At 43.5% G+C, this 13,663-nt stretch overlaps 1 protein-coding gene across 1 annotated transcript in view; it reads right to left on the bottom strand.

Moving 5' to 3' along the window:
- The window catches only part of RIPK2 (receptor interacting serine/threonine kinase 2), a 276,042-nt gene that overhangs the window by 3,104 nt on the left and 259,275 nt on the right, over positions 1–13,663 (bottom strand). The window lies entirely within an intron of this gene.

Genomic DNA, 13,663 nt, shown 5'->3' with positions numbered 1-13,663 from the left:
ACACAAAGGTGAAGCTCTGACCCTACACAGACTCCCTCAAAGTAGAGGCAAGGAAAGATCCCTCACTCTCACAAGCCTACCTCTTACTCAACGACACAGACAAACCTGGTACCATGTACTCACTCAGACTTTCTCTCAACTGCATTCATGCACACTTTTTACCTTGCACTCGTACAGGCACAATGGTCTCTCAAGCACAGCTTCAACCAATACTCATACAACTACTTCCACCGTTCACTCTCAAAGGACACACATGAACAACTCTCACCCTGCACTCATTAAGGTACACTGTTCATCTACAATCACACGTGCCCCACCATGTACTCACGGAGGAACACACCTCACCATCTATGACACACATCTCACATTTATTGACAAACAAGTAGCCATGCGATTACACAAGCAGACATCTGACCCTGCACTCACACAGGCTCTCTATTTCCACTGCAGTTGCATGCACATTTTAACTGCACAACCTAAAAGAAGGCAGTAGCAGTGCAGCAAGGATCAATTGCATCACTCATTCAACTCAATGAGGCTGATAGGCTGTTTAAAGCAGCTGCATCTCCAAGCCGACTGCAGCACTGAGATGAGGGATGGGGGAGGTGGACAATTTAAGCTGTGTATAGCAGAGAGTAAGCAAGAAAACAGGGACACAAGTTGCTGGTGGACAAGGACTGAAAAGCAATGTGAACCCAATTGGGAGTAATTGGTTGAAAACTGTATTAAAGAGGGGCAGGAATAATTTGAAGGGATACATTTTTGATTAAAGAAATGTAATAATATAGGCATATAAGCTAACCAATTTCACAGAGCTACTATGTGTTCTGTGAGGTGCACACAGAATAACACACAGGACAGGATCCCCTATCATCTGATCCCTAGTCCATATAAAACTGAAGCAAAATGATGTGAGTTGACTATTAGCAAGTGGCCTTGATACATAGGCCCTCATTATGAGATTGGCGGCAAAAGCCGCCTACTGCCACGGCAACGGCAACGGCCACCAACATACCATTGCCGGCTACCGACGGTCCATGCCATTATGACCGTAGCCAGAGTTCCACCAGAAGGCTGGTGGAATTCCGGCGACGGTCATGGCGGCAGTAAGGTGCCAGCAGCAGCACCAAGCCAGCAAAACACCGCCTACAGTATCATGTTGCAAGCAGGTAAGTCAGGTTTTCTGACAGGAGAGGGTGGTGGGGGTGTTGTGTGCGTGTGTGGGGGTGTGTGTGACTGTGTTTGAATGCGTGCATGCATGTGTGCATGAGTGGGTGTGTGTGTATGTGCATGTTGTGTTGTGTGCTTGGATGTATGTCTGTGAGTTTTGAAGTGAGTGTGTATGTATGAATGCATGCGTGGGTGAATGTGTGTATGGGTGTGTATGTATGTGCGTGTATGTGTGTATATGTGGGGAGGGGAGGTCGTTTTTGGGAGGGGGGAGCGTGGGGAGGACTCTGGGGAGAGGGGTGTGAGAGACCCCTATCAGTGCCAGGGAAGGAATCCCTGGCACTGATAGTGCCTACTGCCATCGTTACCGTGGCAATACAGAAACCACGGAAACCATAGCAGAGTGCGGGCTCAAAATTCCATGGGCGGCCTAGTGACGGCCACTGGGCTGGAGACTGTAGTCTCCAGCCCGGTGGTCGTTACCGCCGTGGCAGTCGGTGTGTTGACTTGCCGGTTTGGCTTTGGCGAAACCCCCAATGTCATAATAGTGGAGGTAGGTACCGTCAGCCTGTTGGCGGAAATACCTCCACTGTAGAGCCGCCCGCCGGAGTTTTAATGACCCCCATAATGTACTTAGTTACTTCTGGGATGAAACAGCAGGTTTCTTAAGTGCAGTAACAAAACAAAACAAATCCATCTCATAAACATTATGAGTTGTCTTTGAGCAATAAAAAGGCCAAATCTATCGATGGTTTATTCAAAGACTGATTCTGCATTTTCCCTATTAACCCCCTGACTGCTATGGGCATGATCTCAAACTGTTGTGTGCTGCTCAGGTCCCCTTTATCACACCTCCTGGTTGGGACCGGGAGACTCTCCTGTACTGGCAGGACAGGCAGACAGGAAATGGCTTCATGGTGTCACTGGGAGTGCAGAGGAGGTTGAAAACAGCCCTGTCTCCCACTCTCCAACAAAACTTTGCCAAAAGAGAAGTATCTTCGGAAAGGTGAAAAACTTGGCTTTTCAGTGATACCGCTCAGTCACAGCAAAGCACGAGGCGATCACAGTGGGATGTGACCACCAGGTGCTTCCACGTGACACTAGATCTTTTTTTAGGGCCTGCGGCCCATTGGGCAAGGGAATGGCCTCTTCCACCCCCTCATACTTTGTCTCTCTGATGCCCCCCAGGAGTGATTACACCCAAAGAGCTCCCTGGGGGGTGTCCAGCCCCACTAGGCACCAGGGAAAATAATAAAAGACACAGTGGTGGGAGCCAGCTCACCATGAATAGGGTCATGCCTGCCAACCCAAAATTGTACAATACAGCCTTTCTGACCCCGGGTGGCAGAATAAGGGAGTTTCCCCCAATTTCCCCACAAAGGGTGGAAAACCCACCAGACTCCAGGAATGGTCCACCATGGCAGAGGGCCATGCTCCCACTGTAACAGGGTGCAAGACTGCCTTTCTCATCCCCACTCCTGCCCCCGTGAGGCAGGTTGGGTTATACACACCCAATCTGCTCTCCAAAGGGGAAGAAGGGGGGGGGGGGGGTAACAGCTGCCAGGCACCAGGATTTTGTACCTGCTGAAAAATAAAGAAAGGGGTGAGGACAAGCCATCATGGTGTAGACCACACCCACACTGAAAAAAGAGGCAATACTTCCCAGTCAAAAGGCAAATTGGAGGTTTGACCCCCACACCCATCACACTCAGGGCCTAAAGCCCACTAGACATTTAGGCAAAGCAAAGGGATGCAGGTGTCTCACCTTTGGACTGGGCCATACTTCCACTGCAAATGAGCAAACTAGTCTCTCTTTCATCCTGGGGGGAAAGAAAGCATTTCCCTCAATGTGTACTATGGGGGATGGAAGGGAGGTTTCAGAGAAGGACTAACTTTGTACCTGGTTTGAGTTCTTCCTTTCAGAGGACCTAGGTAGGCCGTATTTGTATTAGAAAAAGTGGAGGAAGACTGGATAGTATGACTTTTGTGGAACCCTGCAGATTCTGGATGTTTCTGTCATAGAAAAGCAAGAAAAATGAGTGATTTGATGTTTGTAGGGCATTGCGAATATGAACACACTGTGGGATACACACCAGACACCACCCTAGAGTCCCACTGGTATCTAGTTTTCAGAAATGTCTGGGTTTCTTAGGTTTCCCTAGCTGGCTGGTGAGCACAGACCTAGAAAACCATAACAACCTCTATTGCCACATCACATTGCACTTTTGTTTCATCGTCACTACGAACAAACCTTGATTTTTCAATGGCATCAATGCACCCCATGTATACACTTTTATTATTTCTCCTCAGGCATAATGTTTATCGACACACCATTGTTAACACTAAAAGGTATTAAACAACAGTTTTCTTTCACTGCAAACTTCGGACAATGTTTGAAAGACTTTAGTGCTTTTTCGTGTCAACTTTTCTTTGACTGCCATTTTTAGGGGTGAGCGCAAAGTGCTCCGTCCCTCTTCTAATCTCTCTTTAGGGGGATTTTAACCACACCCATTTTACGTCAGTCACTTTCATTGGTTCGTGGGCTTGTCTTTTAAAATCCGCTTGTTTTCATTTGTGAAAGGCATGCATACGTCATGCCTTTTCCGGTGTTTAGCCCTCCTCAAGAGCACCTGTAAACTACTGGATACACATGAAGATCCATTTTTTCAGTATGGTTTCTGGTCTACTTTTTCCTCTTTATTTCGCAGCGCGATTAGGCTGTGTTTTACACAGCGCGATCATGCTTGTTTTTGTTTTTTTCATTTAATGTGGCAAGAAAAGTCTGGTTAGGAGTTTACAAGGTTAATAGCTCTAACTCGACGTAATGCGAGACTCGTTGCATTGCAAATGCTTGTTCTTCATATGCAGCCAGTTCAACATGTGCACATTTTTTCTGAGGTAAAGATCAACATCGCACAACCATTTTCTTCGCTTTCACTTGATATTGATACTGAAGAAGTTGTGGACGATGATTTAGATGACAATCAACTTTGTTTTGTGTCGATCTGTCTCAACTGGTGTTGCCGCTTGGCCTTGTGAGCAGGCCTCGAACACTGCTTCTGGAACATTCGGGCAGCCATTTTGCCTTCTCGCATTGACGTACTTACATTTTCCTTCACCTTGCAAACCGTTACAAAATGATTCTCCTTCCCACAGCCTTTGCATATCAGGCCAATGGTGGGACATTTACCTTCATGTGGAAACGAAAATACACACTTGAAACACAACTTCTTTTTTGACGGAGACATCACTTTGTGCCCTTCAGACTTGTGCTTCTGCATATTTTTTATGTTCATGACTAACTCAATTTTGGCACTCCCAGCCTCCATGTCAGCAGCTTGTCGATCCGTAGGCTCTTCACCTCTGGCAGCCATGAGAACTCACTCCAGACTGAGTTTCTCTCAGAATTCATCATCTTTATGAATCTGACAAACATCCGTCAATAACTCTGAGACATACTGCTTCCTCATCAATAATTTCATTGATGAGCTTATCCAGTTGCTCAAAAAATGTGTATATGGCTTCACCAACTCTCCGAAGCTCTTAAATGAAAATGGACCTTTTGTAATTTACAGTGGGCATTGGATTGAACTTAAGATTCAAAGACTCTTTAATTTGATGGTATGTAACTTTGTCTGCTTGCAGTATTTTCTTTATCTTCTTTTACACCCTCACCAGCAAGACTCTTAAGGTGTTTGATAATCTTCTTATCTGTTTCTTCTAAGTGCAACAATGAAATAATCAAATCTCTCTATCAAAGCAGTCCATCTCTCGCCAATATTTTGCCTTTTGGCGATATTGAATTGTGGTGGTGGTTTTATGAAGGCGGCAGCATTTTAATCCTTTGTGAAACTCACTGATGTAGAAAATAGTGTTCTCTAAGCTGCTGCTTGGGGGTCGTTCAGAACTTGTTTATGCATCCTTAGGACGTGCTAGGCTCTGGGTCAGTTTTGATAACTGCAGGAAACGTAGCCTCTTTCTTGGTCTACATTGGAAAACCAGCCTTTCATTATTCAGATTGCCGCTCTAGGCCTTTCAGTCTTCTAAAACCTGTGGAACTGTTCTGAGCCCCACTCAGCAGCTTTGATGGCATGCCACTTAGGGTGTGGACGGATCCATATGCACAATGAAGGCACTCCTCCTTGGGCCACTTCATTTAGTGCTTTGGTATGATGACTCTCTTTAATCAGTTCTGGTAAGCAGATGACCACTTCTTTTTTCTAAATTGCTTTGTTTTCAGGCGCCCTTTTGTGCTTTTTGACACCTGATTTATCTCTGGTTCACAACACTTCTGATTGCAGCATTATCTTGCAATATACTGTCGTTATTTACTGCATTTTCAAAATCTTATTCTATCTTCTAAGTGAAGGTTTCGTTATCTTAAAGTGCTTCACACCAGCTGGAGGGCGCTTTGACTTGACATAAGCCAAACTCACATCGACGGAGGCACACACGGCATGCATTGGCAGTTTGCTTGGACCATAGCAAACTCTAAGGGAGCGCACTGTTGATCTTTAGGTTATTTATCCACATCTAATCGCCAGCTGTAGCATCTTCCCCAGTCTGGGTACCAGCCAATAACTACACCACAGATGTCTATATATTTATCTGCGTGTAACTGCAAATACAACATTCAAAATATGCATTCACTTCACCACACTCTACAGAGTCCATCAGTAGCCAAAGGGGTTCTGTCATTAATAAGTCACCCGACACTACACTGCGGAGGTGTAAGACGGTCAGAAAAAGATGCGTTTTCAGCAGCGTCCTGAAGCAGAGATATCCTGGATTTGTTCTCAGATAAAGACAAAGGGCATGCCAATATTAGTGGCAAGGACCTTAAAAGCAAGGCCCACAGAGCTCTCTCTATTGTAAAGAACAATACGCAGCCTTGCAGCACATCAGATAACTTGGACCAGTATTATGATGCACATGAGGAACGAAACAAGGGGACCTCAACAGGACTCTTTGCTGAATAGATACACTGTGTAATTGGTGTCTGCAATGGACAACGGTTGCTCATTTGTCCAGGAAGAAGATTTTTCAAATGGTTATTTTCTGAATCAGTTGGAGCCCGTGAATCTGTGTCTTGGACAAACCTGGATACAGATCATTGCAACAGTCAGATCTTGACAAAATACTGACTTGATGTGCGAGTTTATGAGTTGCAGAAGTGAATAGTGGGGAAACTTTAGAGCATTTTTATAAAAAGAAAACTAGCAAAAGTAATCTTGTTTAGCCAGGTACCAAGCATCTTATATTATCCTCTGTACCATGGCAGTGAAGGGGGAGAGTGAGAAGGTTGGGGGAGTTGAAGTTGGAAGAAAGGGTCTCGGCTTGGCAGGCCACCAAATAGGAGATTCCAGTTCATTGGAACCACCTGGGACAAGGACCACCAATCTTGCTAGAGTTTAGTTTCAATGCGTTTGTATTCATCCAAGTGGCCATATCCTGTAATCTGTTGTTTGGTGTGACTGGGTGGGCCATACAGTCATGTAAGCTGAAAATTTCATAGGTCATAAAGGCAAAGATATATGATTTAATCAGTTGTGTCAGTGGGATGACAGAAAGGTTGAACAGGGTTGAACTAAAAGAAGAGCCCTCCGAGACCCCATGTTTAACATGTCAGATAGAATGGCAGAAAGAGAACCTAACTGCTTGGGTTCTATCCTGTGGGTAGGACTGAAGACACCTCAGGGCCAGGCCTTAAAAGCCAATTTCATACAGATTCATTATCATCAGGATATCATGAGATAGTATCGAAGACAGCTGAGAAGTCTAAGAAGAAAAAGAGTTGCACAGCTGGATTGTTCTAAAATCTAACACCATTCATCTATAGCCTAGATCAACGTAGTTTCTATAGATTGAGTAAAATCCCAAATCAATTGAATAAAACCAAAGTAATAATTGAATTAACATATTTTTCTAGAACCTTAACAGGCATCGGAAAGAAGAAATTGGGCTTCAGTTGCCAGGAATATTGTGGTCTTCAGAAGGATTTTTAAAAAATGGAGACACAATAGCATGCTTCCAAAACTTAGGTGCCATAGTGAAAAACAGTGAAACATTATCATAGTGAGATATGTGATCAGAAGGACAAGTGTATCAATTCCAAGATGTAAACTGTGACTGGAGCACATTTCACATAGAGAGCACAATATAACAGAGAATACTACCATCAAGTTCTGGAGTCAGAGGAACTTAGGGACTGATTTAGATATTGGCAGACAGGTTACTGCGTCACAACGGTGACGGATGTTCCGTCCGGCGAAATCTAAATCACTATATATTCTATGGGATTTAGATTTTGGCAGACGGGATATCCGCCACCGTTGTGACGCAATAACCTGTCTGCCAATAACTAAATCAGGTCCAAAGTCTCTTACAACCATGTGAGCTGGTCATCAAAAGAAGATTGAATAACTGCTCTCAATTGATCATCAAAGGTGGTCAAATGGAAAATGATGAACTAATATTATTAATCTTATCAGTGAAAAAGTTAGCTAAAGATTTAGATATTGTCAGGGTTGAGGCTTCAGAATTGTATATAAGATGAAAAAACAAACCATTCATTTAATTTATTTTTGTAGAATTGGCAGAGATAGTAGTTTGTTTTCCCAGGTAAGTAACTTTAATTATCCTAATTTGCAATTTGTAGATTTTCAAGGCAACTGTGTACTTTAATTTATTTCTCAGGTTATATTTCCTCCTCCAAATCCCTTCTATTTGTTTTACCATTCCGGTTTAGTCTTAATAGGTCAACTAACTACCAAGGTTCCTATAGCATGGACCTACGGTTACAAAATTGTTTGACAAGGAGGTGGTAAGACAGTCATTCAAAAAGTGTGTTCATGTCAACAATGTGTACACAGGAGCCCCGCGAATGGGTTAAGGCTTCCCACCAGATTTTGTTCCATGTCCTGCCTGATGTCCACTGCCTACTTTCTCAAGTAGGATCTTTATCCTGCAATCCTCAACTGAACGAGAAAATGATTGGTCCTCAAAATAGGTTATGTGAGCAGTACATAAAGTAGAATAAACTGGGATAATGTGTGTGGGTTACGTTACAAGTATAAGTGAACTTAATGTCAGGTAATTATTAACAAGTTTAAGGCTGTTAGCGCTATTGGGCAGTCAGCCCATACAATAAAATCACCAAAATAGGTTCATGATGGGGATATTCATTTCAAATGTCAAGAGTGACATTATGAGTAGATAAATACTCTTTAAAAGTTAAGTCACACCATCTTCCCTGCCCTCTGCTGCCATCTATGCATAGAACTCTATGGCAGAAGGAATGGCAGTTTTGTGGACAGGATTAGAAGTTTCATGTAGCCAAGTTGTGAGAGATACTAAATAGCACACATTTGTCTTTGCTGTGTTTGGAAAGAGTCTGACAATTTAACAGAGTGCAGCTGAATCAGTCTGCTTGGCTGAGGTGCTTTTTGAGATCAATAAATTGATGCTTTGTGTTCTAGATCTGTGGGTTGACAGGGTCAAAACCAGATGCATGCTTTGCTTGCCTTTGGAATGTAGATTAACACTTCCTCCTGGGATTAAATCTCCACCAAGAGGAAATACATAAACAGCATGCAGATATTTGCATATAATAAGTAGGTGTACAGGTTTCCTCCTCTCAAATGAGGGTGTGTGAATAAATGTACAAATCAAAATACCACTGTAAAGTTAATACCTTTCACAGGTTTATTTTAGGTGTAATTTGGCCAAACATATTTCTACATAACAATTTAGAACTCTCCCATAAGCTACGCTGAACTATGAATTGAAAAGATAAGGATAGGTTAATCAGCATCCTGTTAGTAAAATCACACACAAATAATAATAACAAGGGGAAGCACATAAATGCAGCATGCATCCTGAGTTGTGCCATCTCCACCAAGGCTGCAAGACGCCAAGGAGACACACACCAGATACAGTTGTGGTGTGTGGTTGTTTGTATTTAGGAACAGAACTATAAAAGCAATAGGTTATGATGTTTGCCTGAGCAGAATAAAGTTAGGTGTGAGATTAGGTTTCTTTTTTAGATAATTAATCAACAATTTATTTGTAATGTGCATCAGAAATGATTACATGTTTTTAATGTCACTGGTTAGGGTGTCCTCTTCTTTAAATTCCCTTTATTTCTTTTTTAACTTTCTTTAGTATGTTTCCAATGTGATTTCTACTGATGCATGGAATCTTTAAATCATTTTTACCTTTAATTTATTTAAATTTTTTAGGTTGTACATCTTTGTACCGATAATGGTAGTACCAACAATGACTTACTGCTGATTACCCTGTAGTAGCTCTGAGAAGGCATAGGTGGTGTGTGATTTGTCTGGAGTACATCGGACCTGGATTGGACTACAGTGCTACTGCAGTAGATGCCAATGAAACAAGTGAACTGCAATTGGCTCACCATTTCAACAGGTCTGTTTTTGTATTTTAAGGTCCCTCCCTGTTTTCCTTCCTAAATGTCCTTTTTTTTGGCCTGCTGCTTTTGCCCTTATTCTGAGTTGCATGGCAATAGTGGCACAGTGAAATTGCATGTGATTTTACTGTTACCACGCATCAAATCCAGCCACAGTACAGAGAACTTACAAGTTAAACACCATGGAATAGGGCATTAGTGTGTGAATGATTTGCCAGGTCGTACAACCACATAGACATCTGTGATGTCCTGGGGGTGTAGAGGTGCAAAGGGGAAGGTGTTGTGTGGCATGGAGGAGCATTACTTGCTCGCCCACACCCCAGTCAGGAAAAAAAAGGGAACGATGCTTTGCCTCATGTGATTTTAGTGGGTGGAATTACCACACTGTAAAATGGGGTCTGGTTCTCCCACACCCTGAAAAGCAGAGTGACTTGGAATCAGGCAGAAGTTTGGCAGAAAAACTCCATATATAGGAGACGTGATTGACATACCTGCAGATCTGAGCCTGTACCTTTGGCAACTGTATTTATGAGTACATGACGTGGTTTTGCCTGAGTCGTACTACACCTACTTGTAAATGTATTTCTGAATTGCTACCGGGTGTTCAGGGGCCCCAAATATGGAGTCCACCCTGAGAGTAAAGCATGCAACACCTGAATTTCAATTTCCTTTAAAATCCTACAGTATACAAACTTAAGTATATAAAATAAAATATATATTAGAAAAAGGCAATTGCTACTTACCCAGTAAGCATTTGTTCGTGGCATGTAGTGCTGTAGATTCACATGCTCTGCATACTCCTGTCATCTAGTGTTAGGTCCAGAGTGTTGCAAGTTGTTTTTCTTCGAAAAAGCACTGTCAAGTCACGGGATCGAGTGACTCCTCTTTCTCGGTGATACTGCTCATGGGCATCGACTCCTTTATTAGACTGTTTTCCCATAGGCAGGTAAGAAAAGTACTGTAGAAAAAATACAGAGAAAGCTGTCCATGCAAATGCAGCAAAAAGAACATGCCATGGACGGAATGCTAAACAATGTCAAACATTCACCCCAGTACAGAGATCTGGGCCTAAATCCATTGCTTTTTTGCTACACATGCCATTCCAGTTTCGGGTCCAGGGAGGACCTGGCCTGGCAGATCAGGCTGGACTGTTTCCATGGGGAGCATGGTCAATACTGATTTGCATATGGCTGGGTCCAACCTGGGGTGGCATAGTGAACACACAAACAATGGATTTAACCGAGGTCTATGACTGGGGGTTGAAAAGTTTCAGAACTCTGTCCATCATCCTTTTGTGTTGCAAAAGTTGCCCTAAATGGCCAGGGTATGCCCAGACGTGGGTTGCTGTGCCACTGGATTGAAGCAAGCCTGGCTGATGTGGGGTGAAACACCGAAACTGGTCCCAGGATGCTTGTTTCCAGTCCAAGGAGGAACTGGCAGATGAGGTTAGACTGTTCCCATGAGCAGAAGAGTCAAGACTGATGTGTATATGGATGGGTCCAAACTGGGGTAGCATAGTGAACAAAAGAATGATGGATTTAGCCCAGATCTGTGACTGGGGGTGAGTGTTTGAAAAGTTTCAGCACTCCCTCCATCATCCTATTGAATTTGCATGCAAATGTAGCTACATATGTACAGGTATATACAAATTTAAAGTAATTGGAACTGCCACAAAGATCTGGGGAGGGTGCCTGTGAATCTACAGCCGCATGCCACAAACAGATGTTACTGGGTAAGTAACATTTTCCATTCAATGGCATATGTGGATGTAGAGACACATGCTCTGCATAGACTGTAAAGCAGTCCCTCCATAAAACCGGTGGCTAGCCTGTGGGAGTTACAGTTGACTGGAAAAGTGTTCTTAGCACAGCTTGACTTACACTGGCTTGCTGATGTGCAAGTACATTTACACAGTAATGCTTTGTAAATGTATGTGGAGGAGACCATGTAGAAGCCTTACAAATGTCAGCTATATGTATGTTTCCAAGGGAAGCCATAGTGGCTCCTTTTTTCCTAGTAGAATGTGCTCTAGGAGTAACAGGTAACTGTCTCTTTGCTTTAGCATAGCAAGTATGTATACACTTTACTATCCATCTACCTATGCTGTTTTTGAATACTGGACTGCCTTTGAGCAGTAGTGAAAAAGCTACAAGGATCTGCTTGTTTTTCCTAAAGTCTTTGGTTCTGTCAATGTAAAAGATAAGTGCTTGTTTAACACCTAGAGTGTGTAGAGCTCTTTTCGCAACTGAGTCACGTTGCGGAATAAAGACTAGTAGCTCAATTGGTTTGGTTGATACGGAGTTGGGAAAACACTTTAGGAAGAAACTTCCGGTTTGTGCGAAGGACCACTTTGTCTCTCTAAATCTGGAAGAAAGGTTCTGCCAAGATTAGGGCCTGAAGCTAATCTAACATGTCTAAGTGATGTGATAGCGATTAAGAACGCCACTTTCAAAGAAAGATACTGAAAAGGAGATGAAGGAAGTGGCTCAAAAGGAGGGCCCATGAGCCTGGTAAGCACAATACTGAGGTTCCAGGCCAGTGCAGGAGGCACTCTGGATGGAATAACCCATTTAAGATATTCAATGAAAGCGTTGATGACTGGTATGCTGAACAAGGAAGTATGTCGTCTATTCTATAGATATGCAGCTATAGTTGCGAGATGTAAACAGATGGAAGTGTAAGCTAAATGTGCCTTCTGTAAATGTAGCAAATAAACTGTCTTGCACAGTAGCGTTTCATGGTATTAACACATTTGGGTTGGCAGTAGCATATAAAATGTTTCCATTTTGCAGCATAAGCAGCTCTGGCTGTGGGTTTACGAACTTCTCTGAGAATGTCCATACATTCCGCAGGCAATCCGAAGTAACCAAACTCTATGACTTCAGGAGCCATATCGCAAGGTTGAGTGACTTGGGGTCTGGATGTCTGATGTGTCCTTGATTTTGAGTAAGAAGGTCTGGCTTGTTGCGGAGCTTCTCGTGGGGAACTACCGAGAGGTCCAGAAGTTTGGTGAACCATGGCTGACATGCCCAAGTAAGAGCTACAAGGGTCATGGTGAGAGATGTCTGCCTTATCCTCTGAACCAGAAATGGAATGAGAGGGAGAGGTGGAAAAGCATATGCAAATCTCCCTGACCAGTTCATCCATACAGCGTTGCCCTTGGATAGAGGGTGTGGTTATCTTGAGGCATAGCTTGGGCAGTTTGCGTTTTCTGCTGGGTCAAAAAGGAGGAGTTCCCCACTTCCCAAACTTTTGAAGGACTTGTAGGTTGAGTTCCCATTTGTGGACTTGTTGCTGCATCCTGCTGAGCAGGTTTGCAAAGTTGTTGTCCGTACCTGCGAGATAATCTGCCACCAAGTGAATGTGGTGGTGGAGAGCCCACTTCCATATTGTCCGAGAGATTTATGACAGATGGGACAACCGTGCCCCCCTCCTGTTTCTGTAACTAATACGTGGCAGTCATGTTGTCCGTGCAGACTAACACAACCTAGTGAAATAGGTGATAATTAAATGCTTTCAAGGCTAGAAACACCGCCTGAAGCTCGTGGTAATTGATATGTAAGGATTGGTGACTGAAATCCAAGAGGCCCTGTACTGTGAGGTCTTGAAGGTGAACGCCCCCAACCGGTCAGTGATGCATCTGTGGTCAGAATGAACTGAGGCAAAGGGTCTAGAAAAGGCCACCCTTTCAACAGGTAGATGGTGTTCCACCATTGTAGAGCGTAGCGAGTATGGCGGTCGAACAACACTAGATCCTCCAGGTGACCCTGTCACTAAGACCACTGACGAGACAGACACTGCTCTAGCGGAGGAATGTGGAGTCTGGCAATGCAAGACACCATCATCCCTAACAGGTGCATAATAGTCCTGACTGTATGTGTGAATCTCCTGAAACTGGGGGAGAAGAGACTGAAATTCTGAACGCGGGCCGGGTTGGGATATTCTAGTCCCAACTGCACCAAGTATAGTTCCTAAATAGGGCTGTATCTCAAGAGGTTGTAGATGGGATTTGACAAAGCTGACTGTGGATCCCATCGTGTGAAGCAGGTCTACTGTCATCTG

The sequence above is a fragment of the Pleurodeles waltl genome, chromosome 2_2 (assembly GCF_031143425.1).
Source record: "Pleurodeles waltl isolate 20211129_DDA chromosome 2_2, aPleWal1.hap1.20221129, whole genome shotgun sequence".
In the NCBI taxonomy this organism is placed as follows: Eukaryota; Metazoa; Chordata; class Amphibia; order Caudata; family Salamandridae; genus Pleurodeles; species Pleurodeles waltl.
The sequence above is the reverse complement of the archived record's forward strand: the minus strand, read 5'-3'. Positions and strand labels throughout refer to the sequence as shown.